Here is a 20,622-nt window from a genome sequence, read left to right as displayed (position 1 = left end):
GAAGTGGTGGGAGAAGCAGAGGCAGGGGCGGAGTCAAATTTGCATATGCAAATCGAGCCAGCAGATGGAAATTTTTCGGAGACTGACGGCTTTTCAGAGGTTTCAGAGACGCCAGGACTAGACCTTTTGAAGGCGGCAGTGATAGAAGTCGGACAGGAGGTGCACTGTGCCCCGGGCGTGAGTTGGGATGAGAGGATGGAGGAAGGGGGAGAAGAAGGGCCGTCAGTGTCGAAGAAATCCATAAAGAGGAAGGCGCAAGGGTCGGATGCTCTAGTGGCCAAGAAAGCTGATAGAGGTGCTGAGGATCTGACACTGAGTGAAACATCTGTCTCAGAGGCCCTGGTGGCAGCTTACACACCTGAGGAGGGTGAAGTCCGTGATGAGGGGCCTGTCCTGCCCCAATCCGGAGAATGCTCAGTGTCATCCGATGTTTCTTGCATACCTGGGACGGATGAGGGCGTCCAGGCTGAGCAGAAGCTGGGGAGCGAGGAAGGCCTTTGGCTGGACTCGGACCTCCCCAGGGACTTCATTGACCTCTGCAAATGGCATGAGAAGAACAGAGAGGTCAATTGGCCAGCCGGGTTTGAAGAGCAGGATCTGCAGAAGAAAGGAATTAAGTACAAGTGTGAGTGCGTTGGCAAAGAAGTGAGGCGCATTCAAGTATATGGAAGAAACCACTCAGAGATAATCGCGAAAAAATATCTTTTCTCTGATCTTGTGAAGCAGTGGAGGAACAGTGCTGGGAAGGCAAAGGAAGCCTTTGCTGCGGGGGTTTATAGGAAGGATGGCCGGTATGTGAAAAAGTTGGATGCCTCGTCTTTTTTTTAAAGAAGTGTGAATGGCAGAACGGGACTGTGAGGTTCCCGAGCAGGGCGGGTGGGCTTAAAAACATACCCAAAAGATTTCCGGGAGTGAAGCTCGAGAACGATGGATCGGCTAGGAGAATCACAAGATTGGCTGTGAGTGGCTGTCAGGAAGCGGATGTGCGGGACGCTTATATAGCGGCGATGGCTATCATCGATAGGTGGGAAGAAAAACTGTGAAGTGACTATTCATGGCCATTAAGGTTCTCACTTTAAATACCAGGGGACTGAGGAACAAAGTGAAAAGGACTGCAGTTTTCCAGTCTTTGAGGCCTTTTAATTTTGATGTCTGTCTTTTACAGGAGGTTCATCTGAAGGATAATAAGGATGTAGTGGGTTTTGCGCGTGAGTGGGATAGAGGGGATTCTAGGTGGAGTGTGGGCGGGGTTCACTCGTCGGGTGTGGGTGTGTTGATTGGGAATCGGGATGTTTTAGTCGAAGGGAGTGCTGTAGTGGTGCCGGGCAGAGCTTTGAGTGTTGATTTGAGTGTTGGTGAGTGTCGTTTTAGAGTCGTGTGTGTCTATGCTCCGGCTGTAGGGTCCATGAGGGCAGATTTTTTTAAAGAGCTGTTCCCTTTGTGCGCCACAAATAGGCTTCTGGTCGTCGGTGGTGATTTTAATGTCGACCTCGTTAATAAGGAAGAGGCGGGGGCAAAGCAGCTGCGCACACTGCTGACGCGCTTCAATTTAGTTGATAGTGCAGTGCGTTTTCAAGGAAAAGGGGTGGTGCCTACCTGGAGGAACGCGTCAGGTGTGGCAAAACGTCTTGATTATGTTTTTGTATCTAGGGAGGTGGCAGTTGGAGGAATCACCACTCGCCCGGCCTGGCTTTCGGATCACGATATTGTAGAAGTGGATTTGAGCCTGGCAGGCGGAATGTATGGGAAGGGTGTGTGGAGAATGAATGTTGCGGTTTTGGGAGAGAGAGAGTATGTGGATCGTATGAGTCTGAATTTGAACAGGTGGTGGGCAGGAAGGCAACAGCGTGTCTCTGTGTTGGACTGGTGGGAGCAGACTAAGAAGAAAGTTAAAAGTGAAACGAGGTTCTATTGTCTGGAACGTCAGAAAAAAGTGAGGAAAGAGGGGAGGCTGCTCCAGGAAGGGCTGAATAAGCTTTATGCTCTTCTTAATGATGGGGTGTCAGTGGACATGACTGAGGTGGCAGCTTCTAAGAGGCAGTTAAGGGCGTATCACGAGGAGAAGGCAAAGAGTTTCATTTTTAAGACCCGGGTAGACTCATCCCTGCAGCAAGGGACCTGCGTCTCTTATCTTTTTAGACAGGTGAGAAAGCAGCAGGCTAAAAGACGGCTGGATGGGGTTCGAGTGGGTGAGAACACGATAGTGGCAGGCATAGACGGTATGTTGGAGGCAGTGTTTGACTATTATCAGTGTCTCTTTTCTGAAAAAGAGATGGGAAGAGAGATAGATCTCACCTCTCTGGATTGTATTGTTTCACAGCTGCCGGAGGAGAGTAGGGCCCTCTTAGAAAGCCCTTTCACATTAGAGGAGCTTAGGTTGGCCTTAGCTGACACAAAAGATGGGAAAGTGCCTGGAATTGATGGTCTGCCATCAGAATTTTATAGGACTTTCTGGGGTATATTGGGGCCGATCTTGCTCGAGGTAATGAGGGAGGTTTTTTGCATGGGCGTCCTGGGAAGATCGATGAGTGAAGGGGTTTTGACTCTGTTGTATAAAAAAGGCCAACCGACAGAGCTTGCGAATTGGAGGCCTTTAACAATGCTCTGCTCGGACTATAAACTTTTCGCAAAGGTGTTAGTTAATAGGATGAAAGGAGTGTTGGACAAAGTGATTGGGAAAGATCAGACGTGTGGGGTCCAGGGAAGGAAAATTACCTGGTCATTGCAGCTGGTTAGGGACACAATAGCGTGGTCTGAGCAGAGGAACATCCCCCTTGCACTGGTGAGCCTGGATTTGGAGAAGGCCTTTGATAGAGTGTCGCATCAGTTCTTGTGGGCTGTGATGGAAAGGATGGGTTTCGGCGTGCTTTTTATTGGGTGGCTAAAGACCTTGTATAAGCAAGTAGGGAGTAGGGTGGTGGTGAATGGATTCCTGGGGAAACTGGTAGAACAGAAGGTGGGCGTGAGACAAGGATGCCCGTTGTCGCCGCTATTATTTGTGCTGTACTTGGAACCCTTTGTGAGGATGGTTAACGCGAGCCCGCGTGTGGAAGGCATAATGTTGCCTGGGAGTGGCGGGGGGCGAGTGAAGATGACTTTGTACGCTGATGACATCACTTTGATGGTAGGGTCGAAGGAAAGTCTGCAGGAGGCTCTGGGGCTTTTTGATGGCTTTGCCCGGATGTCTGGAGCAAAGTTAAATAGACAAAAAAGCAAAATCAAATATTTCGGGTGTTGGAGGGGCGAAAAAGGGAGTCTCTGCGGCCTGAATTGCTGCAGAGGTCCTCTGAAAGTTTTGGGGGTTTCTTTTCATGACCAAAGCACTATTCATAGCAGCTGGCAAGAGGCTTTGGAGGTAGTCAGGAAAAGACTACTCCGATGGGGCGACAGGAGGCTTACTTATATCGAGAAGGTAATTGTATTAAAAACAGACGTGTTGCCTGCCCTCACGTATTTAGCAAATGTGTATCCTATGCCGGCTAGGTATAATAGGTATCTGGTCAGAGAAGTTTTTCGTTTTGTGTGGAACAAAAAATACGAATATGTAAGACGGGTTGATATGTATAGACCCATAGAAAAGGGGGGCAGATCAGTACCAAACATGCCGATTAAGCTGAACTGTTTGTTTGTGTCTGGTTTGTGTGCTGCTTTGAAACAGCCTGTGTCACATGATTACCAGTACTTTGTGAGATTTTGGTTATCGAACAGCATGCGCAGACTCACCAGCTGGAAGAACGACGTCCCCCACGGAGAAGATCTACCCTGGCATTACAGGCATGCAGTGTCCTGGATAAGGAAGCATCTGGAGTCGGTGGATGAGTCGGAGCTGCTGGACCACAGGGCACTGTATTGCGCTATAATAGAAAGAGCAGAAGCCAGGGTTGTGGGGGGCGTCGCTGACGAGATCTGGGGAAGAGTGCAGCCTAAGGGTTTGCGTCTGGACTGTCTGGACCTTAATTGGTTAACGGTGTGGAAGAGGCTCCCTGTAAGAACTGTGCTATATAAGCATAAGTTGACCAAGCAGGTTGGGTGCCCCCGAACGGGTTGTCATTTCGAGGAGAGCATCGAGCATGTTTTTTGGTCGTGCAATTTTGCTCAAAAAGTGTGGGAAAAGAGTAACGCTCTTTTGGGAGCCATAGATTGCACTTTTGCATTGAACCTTGCGACAATAATGTTTGGTGTGAGGGGGGGGGGGAGAACGAAAGGAACGGTTTTTTTGTTATGGTTTTTGATAAGTTTTGTGAAAATTGAACTGTGGGCCGCAAGAAATTTACTGGTGAAGAAGGGAGTGACATGTGATGTGGGGGGGGTGTGGAATAAAGTCCTATGGGATGTCAGATGTATGGTGGCCACAGATAAAAGGAAGTGGAGTTTCCACGCTGTTAAGGAAAAGTGGAAGGTGTTGGCTGATGTCTGACTACTGCTGTTTTGTTTTTTTTGTTGTTTCATGATTTGATAGGCTTCTCGCGGGGTTTTGTTTTTGTTATTCGTGTTTCTGTATGTTTGATTTTGCTGAATGACAAGGTTTCTGTGGACTTTTTTGATGTTGGACAATTAGCCTTGTCAGGTTCTTTCTTTGGGCTTCCTGGGAGGACTTGGTCGGCCACGGAAGGGTCGACGCAGCGGAAGGCATCGCCTGGAAGGTGTGGCAGGACAGCGCAAGACCCATCCAATGGGTCGTTCAAAGGAGGGGTTCCGCAGCGGCGAAAGACCATCGGGAGGGGTTGTTTTTCATTGGGGTGTTTTCTGGTGTGCAGTGTATGTATTGAAGGTTTTTTTTTTTGTGTTTGTATTTTTCGTCTTTTCTGAGGATGCGGGAGTAATTTGAGGATTGGGGAGGGACTGGTTTTTGCATAAGGGGCGGGATTATGATAATGAATGGTTTCTGTTAGTTTGACATGTTTTGTGACTTTTTGGTTTTGGATTTTGTTTTTCGGATGTCCATGTGTTTTTTGGTTTGTTGTATTTTGTATTTTTGTAATAAAAAACAAAAAAAAAAAAAAAAAAAAATCTGTTCTTATCAGTTTAATATCTGATACGTCCCCCATCGGGGGACCACATATTAAACGGATTTTTGGAACAGGGAGCTGGATCAGGAGCTTGCTCCGTCCTCTCCACGCATCGGCCCGGTATTGCAGCGCCTCCGGGAACGGTGCACTACCTTCTCTCAGCGGTGAAAAGACAGACGTAGCTAGCAAGCAAGCGAGGTGGACCGGAGCTCCTTCCTCTCCGGTCTCGTCTCTCGTCCATCTGTGTGTCTCTGTGTCTCTCTCTCTCCCCCTCCCCGTTCCCGTGCTCCCTCCGTGCACTTTCCCGCGCCTCGACTCTCTCGGCAAGCAGGCCGGCCCCCTTTTCGGCTCCCGTGCGTTTTCCCTCCAAAAAACTTAGTTTTTTCCTCCTTTTTCCAGGGAGGCAGGCGTGGCTTGTGTGTGTGTGTGTGTGTGTGTGTGTGTGTGTGTGTGTGTGTGTGTGTGTCCCCGTCCTTGCAGGCGGGCCCCTTTCGACAGCCGGCCGTTTTCCCTCCAAAAAACTTAGTATATACACCTTTTCTTTCTTTTTTTCGGCAGGCAGGCAGGTGTGTGTGTGTCCCCGTCCCTCCCGAGAGAGCGCTGCCCCTTGCCTCTGCCCGCAGGTGCCGACGGTCCGCTTTCGCTTGCAGCTCACTCGGCACGGCTGCTGCTGGTGGGAGGGGCCTAAGCTAAGGAGGCCGGCCGGCTGGCGCCCCCCGCGGCTGCGGTCGTTGTCGGGCCGTTGACAGGAGATCAAAGAGCAGGGCCCCCGCCCGGGACTGGCGGGCAGGCAGGCGAGCAAGCAGGCAGGCAAGAGAGGGGGAGAGCGGAGTCCGGGCGGCCGGCAGCCGCGTGCGGACCGGGCTCCAGAGGCGTCGGCCTGCGCCGCTGCGCGCCAGCCGGACGCCCGCGCGCCCGCCCAAGGCCGGCGTCGGGCATCGCTTCTCGGCCTTTTGGCTAAGATCAAGTGTAGTATCTGTTCTTATCAGTTTAATATCTGATACGTCCCCCATCGGGGGACCACATATTAAACGGATTTTTGGAACAGGGAGCTGGATCAGGAGCTTGCTCCGTCCTCTCCACGCATCGGCCCGGTATTGCAGCGCCTCCGGGAACGGTGCACTACCTTCTCTCAGCGGTGAAAAGACAGACGTAGCTAGCAAGCAAGCGAGGTGGACCGGAGCTCCTTCCTCTCCGGTCTCGTCTCTCGTCCATCTGTGTGTCTCTGTGTCTCTCTCTCTCCCCCTCCCCGTTCCCGTGCTCCCTCCGTGCACTTTCCCGCGCCTCGACTCTCTCGGCAAGCAGGCCGGCCCCCTTTTCGGCTCCCGTGCGTTTTCCCTCCAAAAAACTTAGTTTTTTCCTCCTTTTTCCAGGGAGGCAGGCGTGGCTTGTGTGTGTGTGTGTGTGTGTGTGTGTGTGTGTGTGTGTGTGTGTGTGTGTGTGTGTGTCCCCGTCCTTGCAGGCGGGCCCCTTTCGACAGCCGGCCGTTTTCCCTCCAAAAAACTTAGTATATACACCTTTTCTTTCTTTTTTTCGGCAGGCAGGCAGGTGTGTGTGTGTCCCCGTCCCTCCCGAGAGAGCGCTGCCCCTTGCCTCTGCCCGCAGGTGCCGACGGTCCGCTTTCGCTTGCAGCTCACTCGGCACGGCTGCTGCTGGTGGGAGGGGCCTAAGCTAAGGAGGCCGGCCGGCTGGCGCCCCCCGCGGCTGCGGTCGTTGTCGGGCCGTTGACAGGAGATCAAAGAGCAGGGCCCCCGCCCGGGACTGGCGGGCAGGCAGGCGAGCAAGCAGGCAGGCAAGAGAGGGGGAGAGCGGAGTCCGGGCGGCCGGCAGCCGCGTGCGGACCGGGCTCCAGAGGCGTCGGCCTGCGCCGCTGCGCGCCAGCCGGACGCCCGCGCGCCCGCCCAAGGCCGGCGTCGGGCATCGCTTCTCGGCCTTTTGGCTAAGATCAAGTGTAGTATCTGTTCTTATCAGTTTAATATCTGATACGTCCCCCATCGGGGGACCACATATTAAACGGATTTTTGGAACAGGGAGCTGGATCAGGAGCTTGCTCCGTCCTCTCCACGCATCGGCCCGGTATTGCAGCGCCTCCGGGAACGGTGCACTACCTTCTCTCAGCGGTGAAAAGACAGACGTAGCTAGCAAGCAAGCGAGGTGGACCGGAGCTCCTTCCTCTCCGGTCTCGTCTCTCGTCCATCTGTGTGTCTCTGTGTCTCTCTCTCTCCCCCTCCCCGTTCCCGTGCTCCCTCCGTGCACTTTCCCGCGCCTCGACTCTCTCGGCAAGCAGGCCGGCCCCCTTTTCGGCTCCCGTGCGTTTTCCCTCCAAAAAACTTAGTTTTTTCCTCCTTTTTCCAGGGAGGCAGGCGTGGCTTGTGTGTGTGTGTGTGTGTGTGTGTGTGTGTGTGTGTGTGTGTGTGTGTGTGTCCCCGTCCTTGCAGGCGGGCCCCTTTCGACAGCCGGCCGTTTTCCCTCCAAAAAACTTAGTATATACACCTTTTCTTTCTTTTTTTCGGCAGGCAGGCAGGTGTGTGTGTGTCCCCGTCCCTCCCGAGAGAGCGCTGCCCCTTGCCTCTGCCCGCAGGTGCCGACGGTCCGCTTTCGCTTGCAGCTCACTCGGCACGGCTGCTGCTGGTGGGAGGGGCCTAAGCTAAGGAGGCCGGCCGGCTGGCGCCCCCCGCGGCTGCGGTCGTTGTCGGGCCGTTGACAGGAGATCAAAGAGCAGGGCCCCCGCCCGGGACTGGCGGGCAGGCAGGCGAGCAAGCAGGCAGGCAAGAGAGGGGGAGAGCGGAGTCCGGGCGGCCGGCAGCCGCGTGCGGACCGGGCTCCAGAGGCGTCGGCCTGCGCCGCTGCGCGCCAGCCGGACGCCCGCGCGCCCGCCCAAGGCCGGCGTCGGGCATCGCTTCTCGGCCTTTTGGCCTAAGATCCCGTGTGCGTGGCCTGACCGCGGCTCGGGTTCTGAAGCCAAAGGAGGGAAGAGACGGACGGCGCAGCTTTTTTAAGCGACGGCGATTTTTTTCCGTGGCGGAAGGGACTCCGGCCACTTTGAGAATGGAGAAGATTTCCAGCAGGACCGCAAGACCAAGGCACACTGTACGTTTCGTGTTGCGAGAGGAGGCTTCGGACAAGGATTTTGCCAAGAGAGACGCTTTCGAGGACGTCGTCCTTTTCAAGCACCTGGCCTTGCAGCCTGAAGACATCTATTGCCTGCAGAACTTTCCAGGTAAAAGGATTTTTGATTTGTCACTATTTTCTGCGGTACAGTGCACGAAAATATGGTCCACATTGGCTGCTCGCAGACAGGAGGAACCTTTTGTTCATTTTTATCTCGAACCTTTGTTTGCTCGCGAGTCGAGACCCATATGGGTCCATATGAATAATCCTTTCACCCCGGAAGCAGACATCGTCAACTTTCTTAAAAGATTTGTTGACGTGCAAGATACAGGGACAAAAGTAATGGACAGGAAGAGAGTCTGGAACGGCAAAAGAAGGTTTCTTGTGCGTTTCAGAGCAGACCCCAGCGCAGAGGATGGGCTTTTGCACCCCCCTGCACACTTTTCAATTGGAGCTTACACAGGTTACCTGAACTATCCAGACCAGCCTTTCGCATGCAGACGGTGTAACCAGAGAGGCCACTACGCTGCCGACTGTGAAGCGGAGGTCTGCCGAAGATGCGACACCGTGGGACACAGCACCTTGATGTGCAGAGCCGAGCCAAAGTGCAATCTGTGCGGGGCTTCTGGACACATCTACAAGGTATGCCCGATAAAAGCACGGAGTTTCGCAGCAGTGACGGGTGGCTCGTTGGCAGTGCGTGCAACCGCAGCTCCTCTTACGGAAGACAGGGCAGCTGCGCCAGCAGAGAGATCGACACCGGTGTCACTGGTCCCGGACGCTGCTGAGGAGGGGATGGAACCTGAGGGGGTGGAACAAGGGCATAAAGAAACGGATCACGGGCAGACGACAACAGCACTTACCTCAGCAGATGATCGCCACGGCCAGGAAGAAGCGGAGATCCCGGTGAGCGCAGAGGGGGTCCCGGTGAGTGCAGAGGAGGAAGATGGGGTCTCGCTCGCCTCGCTTGAGCAACTGAGAGAGTTGGCGGAGGGCTCAAGTGTGCCCCCTGCGGAGAAAGAAATGTCAGATTGGGGTGAGATAGTGGATACTGCGGAGGCCATGGACACTGCCCTGGCCAAGAAGGGTGGGAAAAGGAAGGCGGAACACTATGCGCCCTTCCTGGTGAAAAAACCGGGCATGGACCCTCTGGACTACCTCGAGTCGATGGCCACAGATTCGTTGGCCCAGACTGAATCCACGCCATTAGGAACGGAGGGTGAGGTAAGTGGTGTGGGAGCCCCCCCCCTCACGGCGGAACCAGGAATGTCTTCGAGCTGTGTCATTCCAGAGACTGAGCTGACCCCGACCCCGGCAGGAGCCCCTGAGGAATGCATGCAGCCACGTGTCGCCCTGCAGAGAAAAGAACAGGACGTCTTTATTTTCGCAGAGGTACCCTTGAAATTCAAGGTATTTTGTAAATGGGACGAAAAGGCCAGCAAACTGATCTGGCCTTCGACCTTTAACGAGCAGCAGCTATCCCCGGCAGGGATCGTGGTGCGGTGTGGGCACTTTGGTGAGGAGATCACAACTCTGGAGGTAAGAGGCTGTAACCAGATGGACGCAGTCGCTAAGAAGATAGCGCTAAACAACCTGGTTAAGGAATGGTTTGCGGGCGACGGAGATCTGAAAGAGAGGTACGAGAGGGAGGTGGAAAGACGCCCAGGCAACGTGGTGGTGAATCTGGATTTTCCGGTGATGTTCATGGAGCGCTGCGCCTGGAAGAACGGAAACGTGCAGTACCCACCCCAGCCATCAGGCTTCCGGCGTTCGCTGAAGTCGCGGACTGGGAGGCAGACTGGAGTGACAATGAGCAGTACACGGACAGGAGATAAAATTAACACCTTATTCTTACAGGGGAAAGACGAGGAGCCAGTGCGTCGCGCATACATGGAACTGATGCAGTCGGTGTGCCGGCACTATGACTCTCCGTAACGGCCCCCAATGTTGAAAATACTAACTCTGAACATTCGGGGTTTAAGGAATTTGGTAAAGAGGACGGCCTTTTTTTCTTTCCTGAAAACCATAGTTTTCGATATCTGTCTGGTACAGGAAGTCCATCTAAGAGATGAAAGGGACGTCATACAGTTCACTCGTGAGTGGGACAGAGGGGACTCTAGATGGAATATCGGAGGCGTCCACTCCTCGGGAGTCGGCATTTTATTTGGTAATCATGATTTTATAGTGGAGAAGTGTGTGAATGTAGTGCCTGGAAGAGTTTTTTATCTGGATATCTGTTTGGGTGAGAGTTGCTTTCGGTGCGTGTGCGTGTACGCCCCGGCAATGATGGCTTTGCGGGCGGATTTTTTTAAAGAACTTTATCCTGTTTGCCTTACCAACAAACGGATCATCATGGGAGGTGATTTTAACGTGGACCTCCGAGATAAGAAGGACCCAGGAGCAAAGCAGCTCAATCTTCTACTAACACAGTTTGGGCTCTACGACTGCGCCTACCGGATCCAAAGGGAGAAAGCAGAGGCCACGTGGAGGAACGCCCAAGGTACTGTAAAGCGCCTCGATTACGTCTTCGCCTCACTGGACGTACCTGTTGAGATGGTGGTGGTGCAGCCGGTAGGTTTCTCTGATCATGCTCTCGTAGAGGCCCATTTTCCACACCTAAAGAGCCAGTTTGGGTGTGGGGTGTGGAAATTAAATACGGAGAGCCTAAAAGAGGATGAGTACATCAGGGCAATGAGGTTCAAACTGCAAACCTGGTGGAAGGAGAGGAATCTGAGCACCCCCCTGATTGATTGGTGGGAACATCTAAAGAAGAGAATTAGAACAGAGTCCAGAGCTTATTGCCGAGCAAGACTCAAACGCGAGCGACAGAAAGGCAGGGAGTTACAGGAAAGGTTAAACACCTTGTTCTCCCAGTGTAATAAGGATATGTCTGTGTGCCTTGAAGAGATTTCAGCAGCTAAAGCTGAACTGCGCGCCTACCACGAGCAAAAGGCGAAGAGCTACCTGTTCAGAGCCCACGCGCAGTTCATACAAACCCACGAAACATGTTCCAGTTTTTTCTTCCGACAGATACGCCAGAGGCAGAAGCGCAGCGTGATGGCTGGCATTCAGACCCCGGAAGGGAAAATAGCAACTAGCAGTGAGGAGATGCTGGAAACTGTGAGGCGCTTTTACCAATGTCTTTTCTCCCTAAAGACAGTGGACGAGGCCATGGGGGCAAGGCTGCTGAGCAATATTACAGCACAGATTCCTGTCGAAGCCCAAGATCAGCTTGAGGCGCCTATAAGCTTACAGGAACTTGGCGACGCCTTGCTCGGCATGAAGACTGGCAAGGTACCAGGTAAAGACGGGCTACCAGCCGAATTTTATCGGACGTTCTGGGACATCTTAGGCCCAATTGTACTACAGGTGGCGGAGGAAATCTTTCGCAGGAGGACCATGTGTGAGTCCATGAGGGAGGGGATCCTTACACTGCTGTATAAAAAAGGGCCTGCAACGGACCTTAGAAACTGGAGGCCGCTGCAAATGTTGTGTGTGGACTATAAGCTGATTGCCAAAGTGCTGGTAAATCGCTTGAAGGGGGTCCTGGCCCATGTGATCGGTTGGGACCAAACCTGCGGGGTTCGAGGCCGTCGTGCCAGCTGGACCCTCCAGCTAGTGCGGGATGTGATTGCGTGGTCCGAAAACAGGAACGTCCCGTTGCTGATCGCCAGCCTGGACCTCGAAAAAGCATTTGACAATGTCTCACACACTTTTGTCTGGCAGGTAATGGAGAAGATGGGGTTCGGCCCCGTCATGCTGGGCTGGCTAAAAATACTGTACTCACAGGTTGGCAGCAGAGTACTGGTGAACGGGCACCTGGGAGGGCTGGTCCGCCAAGAGTCCGGGGTGCGTCAGGGCTGCCCCCTGTCCCCGTTACTTTTTGCACTGTACATGGAGCCTTATGCGCGGGCAGTCCAGAAGGAGCCATCCATCGACGGGATCCTGGTACCTGGGAGTGGAGGGAACAGAGTTAAGGTGGCATTATACGCTGACGATGTGACCTTATTCCTCAGCTCTTACCTCAGTTTGCAGGCAGCCTTGGACGTCTTCGAGAACTTCTCCCTCGCGTCAGGTGCTCGGCTAAACAAGGGGAAAAGCCAGATTAAGCTCTTCGGGCCTTGGAAAGAACAACTCGGACCGGCACATGGACTAGGCATCTGTCAAGGCCCCCTTAAGATCCTGGGGGTGCTGTTCACGGCTCGGGATGCTGCCCGGTGCAATTGGTCCCAGAGGCTTGAGAAGGCGCGGCTGCAGCTGACGCACTGGAAGAACAAGCAGCTGTCCTTTGTGGGTAAAGTCCTGATCCTGAAAGTGGTGTACTTGCCCGTGCTGGTTTACCTGGCGTCCGTGTATCCCATGCCTGCGCGCTTTAACAGATACCTGGTAAGGGAGGTTTTCAAGTTCATGTGGGGGGGGAGATACGAGTACGTGCGCAGAGTCGACATGTATCGGCCGGTGGAAGAAGGCGGACGGGGGGTTCCTAACTTCCCCGCAAAACTCAACTGCATATATGTGTCTGGCCTGTGTATTGCTCTGCATTCCCCAGTCTCACACCCCTTTCAGTATTTTGTCAGGTTCTGGCTAGCAAGCCACGTGCGTGGCCTGGCCCAGTGGTCCAACAGTCTGCCCCATGGGAACGACCTCCCGTGGCACTACCGGCATGCGACACACTGGTTGAAGCAGCACCCTGAGCTAAGAGACCACCAGATCCTGCTCAACCACAGACGGCTCTACTCTGCAGTAACCCAAGCTGAGGAGGCCAGCCTCGTAGGAGGCGTCCCCAACGATGTCTGGCGGAGAGTCCAGCCCAGGGGGCTACAGCACCACCTGATGGACTTGAACTGGCTGTCTGCTTGGGGTCGTCTGGCAGTCCGTGAGGTCTTGTTCAAACACAAGCTGACGAAGCAGCAGGAGTGTCCAAGAGCCGGGTGTCACGCCGTGGAATCCATCAGCCACGTGTTCTGGGACTGTAATTTCGCTCAGCGAACTTGGAACAAATGTGAACCTTTGTTTGCTAGTCTGTCATCCACGTTCCGTGTACTTCCTGGGGTTATTTTGCGTGGGTTGAAGGTGGGAAGCAGGACAAACACCATGGGTTTTGTGTTATGGTTGCTTGTTAGTTTAATTAAGTTTGAGTTGTGGAATTCTCGGAATTTGTTAGTTAAAAGGGGAACTGTTTGTACAGTAGATGGGTTATACAGACGGCTTTTGTGGAACTTAAGAGGGTTGGTAGAAGGAGACATAAAGAGATGGGGTTTTCACGCCGCAAAGGAGAAATGGAAATCCATAGTGGATATTTGGGACTGGAAATAGTTTTTGAGCCTCTAGTTTCCTTGTAAATTTGTAAATAGACTGTTTGGGAGATTTGGTGGGCGGGTGGTTAATTTGCATAAAGGGCGGGATCATGTAAATAGGGTTTGGGCTGTAAATTGTGGTTTTGTGTATTTCCAAGTATGTCGCTCATTTTCTGTACGAATATCTGTTTTGAATTTGATTTTGGGGTTGCTTTTGAGTGGGAAGAATAGTAAAAGGGCGGTTTGTGTTTGTATAAGGGTGGGATTATGATACCTTTTTGATTTAGCTGTGTAATTGTTTTATTTTCGTCTTGTGTTTGTGAATTGATGTATTTGAAGTTTTGGTGTTTTCTTTTGTATTTTGTATAATAAAAAAAAAAAAAATCTGTTCTTATCAGTTTAATATCTGATACGTCCCCCATCGGGGGACCACATATTAAACGGATTTTTGGAACAGGGAGCTGGATCAGGAGCTTGCTCCGTCCTCTCCACGCATCGGCCCGGTATTGCAGCGCCTCCGGGAACGGTGCACTACCTTCTCTCAGCGGTGAAAAGACAGACGTAGCTAGCAAGCAAGCGAGGTGGACCGGAGCTCCTTCCTCTCCGGTCTCGTCTCTCGTCCATCTGTGTGTCTCTGTGTCTCTCTCTCTCCCCCTCCCCGTTCCCGTGCTCCCTCCGTGCACTTTCCCGCGCCTCGACTCTCTCGGCAAGCAGGCCGGCCCCCTTTTCGGCTCCCGTGCGTTTTCCCTCCAAAAAACTTAGTTTTTTCCTCCTTTTTCCAGGGAGGCAGGCGTGGCTTGTGTGTGTGTGTGTGTGTGTGTGTGTGTGTGTGTGTGTGTGTGTGTGTGTGTGTGTGTGTGTCCCCGTCCTTGCAGGCGGGCCCCTTTCGACAGCCGGCCGTTTTCCCTCCAAAAAACTTAGTATATACACCTTTTCTTTCTTTTTTTCGGCAGGCAGGCAGGTGTGTGTGTGTCCCCGTCCCTCCCGAGAGAGCGCTGCCCCTTGCCTCTGCCCGCAGGTGCCGACGGTCCGCTTTCGCTTGCAGCTCACTCGGCACGGCTGCTGCTGGTGGGAGGGGCCTAAGCTAAGGAGGCCGGCCGGCTGGCGCCCCCCGCGGCTGCGGTCGTTGTCGGGCCGTTGACAGGAGATCAAAGAGCAGGGCCCCCGCCCGGGACTGGCGGGCAGGCAGGCGAGCAAGCAGGCAGGCAAGAGAGGGGGAGAGCGGAGTCCGGGCGGCCGGCAGCCGCGTGCGGACCGGGCTCCAGAGGCGTCGGCCTGCGCCGCTGCGCGCCAGCCGGACGCCCGCGCGCCCGCCCAAGGCCGGCGTCGGGCATCGCTTCTCGGCCTTTTGGCTGCGATCCTTAGTACGTGGCAGGCCCGCGGCTGAGGTAACACCAAAAGACCGGGGAGAGAAGACCGGAGAGGACACCGCCTGGAGGAGACTACGCTGCTGGATTTGCCGGATTTGGACTTTGGATTGGCCTGGACTGCGCTTCGGATTTTCGTTTCCTGGATTGGACGCTTGGACACCAGAAGACTTCGGTTTTGGTGAGAAGGCTGCTTCGGCAGCCGCAAAGGCTGCGGAACGATGGCTGCGGATCCCGGGGCGGCGAGGACGGCTGAGGAGGGTCCCAAGATCCGGAAGACCATCCGCTTCATCTGGAAGCCGGATGGAGAGATGCCGGGGAGGGACGTCTTCGAAGAGGAGATCCTTTTTGGGATCCTGGGTTTGGACGTGGCGGATATCAAGTGCTTGCAGGGGAATCGGGCGCAGCGCTATATGGATCTCTCGTTCGTGGAGGAGAAAGGACATCGCGGCGCTTCCGAGAAGATCATGAAGGCTAAGGAAAGTGGCAGGCTGGAGAATTACGTGTGTCTGGGGCTCCAGAGCAACAATGAAAGGTCAGTGATTCTGCACATGTTTGACCCCTTTGTTCCCGATAGTGACGTCACGACCTTCCTCCGTCGTTACGTCGACGTGTTGGACCCCCCTCGTATCATCATGGACCCCTACAAGGTCTGGACCGGGAAGAGGCAGTATCACGTTGAGCTGAGGCCAGACGACAGAAGTAAGGATGGTTTCGCCCACCCGCCTGCCACTTTCGCCATTGGTCCAGGTAGGGGGTACTTGTTCTACGGGAATCAGCCGCCGTTCTGTCGGAAGTGTCGGGAGTCCGGGCACCGGGAGGCCGAGTGTAACGCGGCGGAGTGTGGGAAGTGCCACCGGCGGGGTCATCAGGCCCGGAACTGCCCCGTTAAAGAGTGTTCCTTGTGTGGCAACACTGGCCATTTGTATCGCAACTGCCTCCTTAGGAACGCCGAGTATGCCAGAGCTGTCCATGACGGATCCGGCCTGGCGGTGGGAGAAACGGAGTCGGACGGCAGTGAGGCTGGGGACACCGAGGACGAACATCAGGATGGTGGTGGAGCGGTCCCTGGGGGAGCCGGGAAGGATGCCGGATGGACGGTGGTGGTGCGGCCGAGACGGAAAGGGAAGGGGAAGGGGAGGCAGCATGAGGAGGACGGCGACGATCCGCAGGAGGGACCATCTCGGGTCGAGGACGGGGTGGTCGGGAGCTGGGCGGATGTGGTGAAGGCCCCCCCCCCCGCCCGAGCAGACGCAGGACCAACCGCAGCACGGGGGGCAGGTGAGGAGGAGGAGGAGATGCACCACATGCCTGTGTTGAGGAAGAAGCCTAGGAAGCGGTCGCAGGCTGGCAAGGGACAGATGGAGACGGGCGACAAGAAGAAGAAGACATCCAGGGAGTACTACGGGGAGGCGGAGCTCGTCCCGGAGACGGTAGCAGCTCTGGTGACGGCGCCAGAGCAGGAGGTGATGGCAGACCGGGAGGTGATGGCAGACCAGGAGGAGATGGAGGAGGGGGCAGCGCCAGCGTCAACGCAGGACGGTCAGGAGCTGGGGGACACCGCAGGCTCCCTCCCCCCTGGGCAGGGAGACAGAGTCATGGCACGGGGCCCCTTCTCTGTGGCGCAGTGCCTTTCAGGTGAGGGGAGCCCTGTGGTGACGTGCCAGGTCGACACCCCGGACCGCGAGTACTCGCGCCGGCCTGACCCTGACCCGGGCTCCAGCCCCAACCCCTCTCCCGACCCCCCTCCCCCCGATCCCGACCCCGACCCCCACCCTGACCGGGGCCCCGACCCCGGCCTCGGTCCCAGCCCCGGATTTGTTCTCGATCCCGGGCCCGACCCCGTCTCTGACATGGAGGTGGGCGTGAGCCCAGTCCCTTCGGTCACCTACATCGAGGGGACAGACACCGACAGTTCGGTCAGTGCAGCAGGGGCAGAGCATCCACTCAGCTCTAGCTCCAGCGACGGTATGGAGAGTGACAGCCCCCCGGAGCAGCCATGACCTTCACAGTGGCCACGGCTAATGTGAGGGGTCTGCGGAACCGGGAGAAACGAGCTGGAGTTTTCCGATATTTGTCCCAAAGGCTTTTGGATATTTGCTTTTTGCAGGAGACCCATCTGAAAGACCACGACGATGTGCTCGCTTACCAGAAGGAGTGGACAAAGGGGCCCTCGTGGTGGAGCGTTGGGGGGGTGAACTCCTCTGGCGTGGGCATCCTGTGTGGTTCCCCAGGGTTTGCGGCACAGGTGGTCAGCTCTGTGGTCCCCGGGCGCCTGCTGGTGGTCGACGGGACCCGGCACGGGGTGCGGACCCGGCTGATCGGTGTGTATGTCCCGGCGGACCGGCGGCAGCAGGGCTCCTTCCTGAAAGATCTGGAGCCCCTGCTGTACACAAACAGAGAGCTGATCATCGGCGGGGATTTTAACATCGACCTGGGGGACTCACAAGGTGAGGGTGCCCATGGGTTACGGTCTCTGATTGCAGATTTTGGCCTGCGGGACGGTTTTCAGAATGTCGCACATCACACCTGGGACAACGGAAGGGGGACCTTCAGGCGGCTGGATTATGTCTTCACTTCGGCGAACTGGACGACCCTAAGCAGGCAAGCGACCCCTACTTGGTTTTCCGACCATCACATGCTGACGGCTTCCTTTGGTGTTGAGGACCCTCGTTTCCAGGCCGGATACTGGAAGCTGAACAGGCAAGTCCTGCAGGAGGCGAGATACCAGAGGAAGATCGCTACAGTGCTGAGGGCATGTGCGGAGAGGAGGGACGCCTTCAGTTCGGCGGTGCACTGGTGGGAGTCCTGTAAGCGCACCATCGCGGTGGTGACGAAGAAGTACTGCAGGATCCGCCGCAGCTTGGAGGACCGCCAGTGCACCAAGCTCCAGGAGGAGCTCGAGGCACTGTATGCGCAGCTGAACCAAGGGGGCGCTTACGAGGGGGAGAAGATCGCCCACATCAAGAGCCTGCTTAGGGGTAAGTGGCTGCAGTGGGCTAAGGACTTTCTTTTCAGGCTCCGTGGAGTCTGGAGGGAGAATGACGAAAGCTGCTCGTCCCAGTTCTTCGGCGCCGTGAGGAGGCAACAAGAGCGAGGCTTCTTTGACGGCGTTCGGAGGACGGACGGGTCTGTAGCCACTTCCATACCCGGGATGTTGGAGTGTGCCACAGAATATTACAGCACCCTGTTTGCTGAGAAGGAGACCGACGCCGGTATCAGGAGCAGGCTCCTGGACGGAGTGGAGCCGGCGGTAGACGACCCCGCTGCTCTGGGCGGGGCAGTGTCAGGGGCAGAGATCCGATCTGCCCTGATGGGGATGAAGAAGGGCACTGTCCCTGGCATAGACGGTCTACCGACCGAGTTTTACCTCACCTTTTTTGACCAGCTGGAGCCGCTCTTGGTGCAGGTATTCAACGAGGTGCTGGATCGTGATGGGCTCGGTGCCACCATGAAGATCGGTGTCATCTCCCTCGTCCATAAGGGAGGTGACAAGGCAGACCTGGGGAATTGGCGGCCAATCCAGCTCCTGTGCACTGACTATAAGATCTTGGCCAGGGTGCTGGGCGGCCGCCTGAGAACAGTGATGCCGGCCTTGGTGCAGGCTGACCAGACGTGTGGTGTGGCAGGCCGCAAGATCAGCTGGACCCTGCAGCTGATCCGCGACGTCATCGCGTGGGTGGAAGATAGAGGCCTGCCGCTCCTGCTGGTGAGCCTCGACCAGACCAAGGCCTTTGACCGGGTCCATCACGAGATTCTGTGGGCACTCCTGAAGAGGAAGGGTCTGCCGGACGGGTTTGTCAGGTGGGTCCGGACCTTGTACAACGGGGTGGCATCCCGGGTATGCGTCAACGGAGCGTTGGGCGGGCATATTCCAGTGCGGTGTGGTGTGCGACAGGGCTGTCCTCTCTCGCCCCTGCTGTATGTGCTTTTCCTAGAGATCCTCCTGGACCAGCTCAGGAGGGATCCGGGAGTGGATGGGATCCTGGTGCCAGGTGGAGGAGGGCAGATGGCGAAGATCGCGGCATATGCAGACGACGTCACGCTCTTCCTGGGCTCTGAAGGCGGCCTGGGGAGGGCGCTCAGCATTGTCGAGGATTTCTCAAGAGGTACCGGCGCCCGACTGAACAGGGCCAAGAGCTTAGTGAAGGTCTTCGGGACCTGGCCGAGCGAGCCGCGGGACTTTGGCGGTCTGTCACGGACGACTGGGCCGCTGAAGATCCTGGGGGTGAGCTTTCACTCCACAGATCCTGGAGGTGTCAACTGGGAGGCCGGGTTCCGGAAAGTCAACCGGAAGCTAGGCCTGTGGCAGCAACGATCGCTAACCTGGATCGGGAAGGCGCTGGTACTGAAGGCGGAAGTCCTGCCTCTGCTTCTCCACCTGGCGGTAGTGTACCCCCTGCCGGTCCGGAAGCGGAGAGATCTGGTGAGGAGCATCTTCAACTTCGTCTGGGGTCACACCTACGAACGGGTGAAGAGGTGTGATATGTACAGACCCCTGGCCGATGGGGGTCGGGGGATCTTGGACTTCCCGGCGAAGTTGGACTGCGCCTTCATAGCGAGCCTGTGCACGGTCCTGCACGACAACCCGGCCCACCTGTGCAGCCGGTTTGTCAGTCTCTGGCTGGCGGCGAGCATGCGGCACCTGACGGTCTGGACCAACACGACCCCCAAAGCAGAGCGGCTCCCGCTGCACTACCGCCACGCAGTGCGGTGGCTGCGGGCACACCCGGGGATCAAGGAAGGGACGAACTGTTTGAATCACAGGACCATGTACAGGATGGTGAAGGCGGAAGAACGGCCGGCGATCCCGGGTGTGTCCCGGATCATCTGGCAGCGGGTCCAGCCGGAGGGGCTGGATAACAAGTTGAAGGACCTGAACTGGCTCTGCGTGTGGGGTCGGCTGACGGTCAGGGCCGTCATGCATGCGCACGGGCTCTCCAGACAGAGCCTGTGCCCGCGACACGGCTGCGCGGGCGAAGAGACGGTGGGTCACGTCTTCTGGGAGTGTGCCTTCGCCCAGAGGGTGTGGAGATCGTGCGGGACCCTCTTTGCACAGGTAAGCCCCGATTCCCCCATCACGCAAGCGTCCGTCCTGAGAGGGATCGCCGGCATCCGGGGCCGGAACCGGAAATTCCTGCTGTGGCTACTGGTCAGCCTGGTCAAGGCCTTCATCTGGGATGCCCGGACAGACCTGGTGAAGCACGGCGTGGAGAAGCCTGCTTTTGGGATCCTGCGGAGGGTGAAGGAGGAGGTGGCCAGGAGGGTCCAGTGGGACATTCATAGATGGGGGTTTGCCGCAGCAAAAGAGCGCTGGAAGGATTTGTGCACGGGACATTAGGGGGGTGTTGGTGTGGGACTGTTTTATGATTTGTTAACGAACTTTTTTCTAATAAAAATATAAAAAAAAATCTGTTCTTATCAGTTTAATATCTGATACGTCCCCCATCGGGGGACCACATATTAAACGGATTTTTGGAACAGGGAGCTGGATCAGGAGCTTGCTCCGTCCTCTCCACGCATCGGCCCGGTATTGCAGCGCCTCCGGGAACGGTGCACTACCTTCTCTCAGCGGTGAAAAGACAGACGTAGCTAGCAAGCAAGCGAGGTGGACCGGAGCTCCTTCCTCTCCGGTCTCGTCTCTCGTCCATCTGTGTGTCTCTGTGTCTCTCTCTCTCCCCCTCCCCGTTCCCGTGCTCCCTCCGTGCACTTTCCCGCGCCTCGACTCTCTCGGCAAGCAGGCCGGCCCCCTTTTCGGCTCCCGTGCGTTTTCCCTCCAAAAAACTTAGTTTTTTCCTCCTTTTTCCAGGGAGGCAGGCGTGGCTTGTGTGTGTGTGT

General features: G+C 55.7%; 5 non-coding genes across 5 annotated transcripts; all 5 read left to right on the top strand.

The window, feature by feature from the left end:
• Window positions 1–4,966: 4,966 nt before the first annotated feature.
• Window positions 4,967–5,163, top strand: LOC148806382 (U2 spliceosomal RNA). The gene has a single exon (XR_016089611.1). It is a non-coding gene; the product is annotated as a U2 spliceosomal RNA (small nuclear RNA).
• Window positions 5,164–5,946: 783 nt separating this feature from the next.
• On the top strand, window positions 5,947–6,137 carry LOC148806381 (U2 spliceosomal RNA). Its single transcript, XR_016089359.1, has one exon. It is a non-coding gene; the product is annotated as a U2 spliceosomal RNA (small nuclear RNA).
• A 791-nt stretch (window positions 6,138–6,928) lies between these two features.
• Window positions 6,929–7,119, top strand: LOC148806380 (U2 spliceosomal RNA). The gene has a single exon (XR_016089347.1). It is a non-coding gene; the product is annotated as a U2 spliceosomal RNA (small nuclear RNA).
• A 6,645-nt stretch (window positions 7,120–13,764) lies between these two features.
• LOC148806379 (U2 spliceosomal RNA) lies at window positions 13,765–13,954 on the top strand. Its single transcript, XR_016089557.1, has one exon. It is a non-coding gene; the product is annotated as a U2 spliceosomal RNA (small nuclear RNA).
• A 6,210-nt stretch (window positions 13,955–20,164) lies between these two features.
• Window positions 20,165–20,348, top strand: LOC148806378 (U2 spliceosomal RNA). Its single transcript, XR_016089571.1, has one exon. It is a non-coding gene; the product is annotated as a U2 spliceosomal RNA (small nuclear RNA).
• The last annotated feature ends 274 nt before the right edge of the window (window positions 20,349–20,622 follow it).

Source organism: Atractosteus spatula, unplaced genomic scaffold (genome assembly GCF_055471065.1).
Source record: "Atractosteus spatula isolate fAtrSpa1 unplaced genomic scaffold, fAtrSpa1.hap1 Scaffold_5, whole genome shotgun sequence".
Taxonomy (NCBI): domain Eukaryota; kingdom Metazoa; phylum Chordata; class Actinopteri; order Semionotiformes; family Lepisosteidae; genus Atractosteus; species Atractosteus spatula.
The sequence above is the reverse complement of the archived record's forward strand: the minus strand, read 5'-3'. Positions and strand labels throughout refer to the sequence as shown.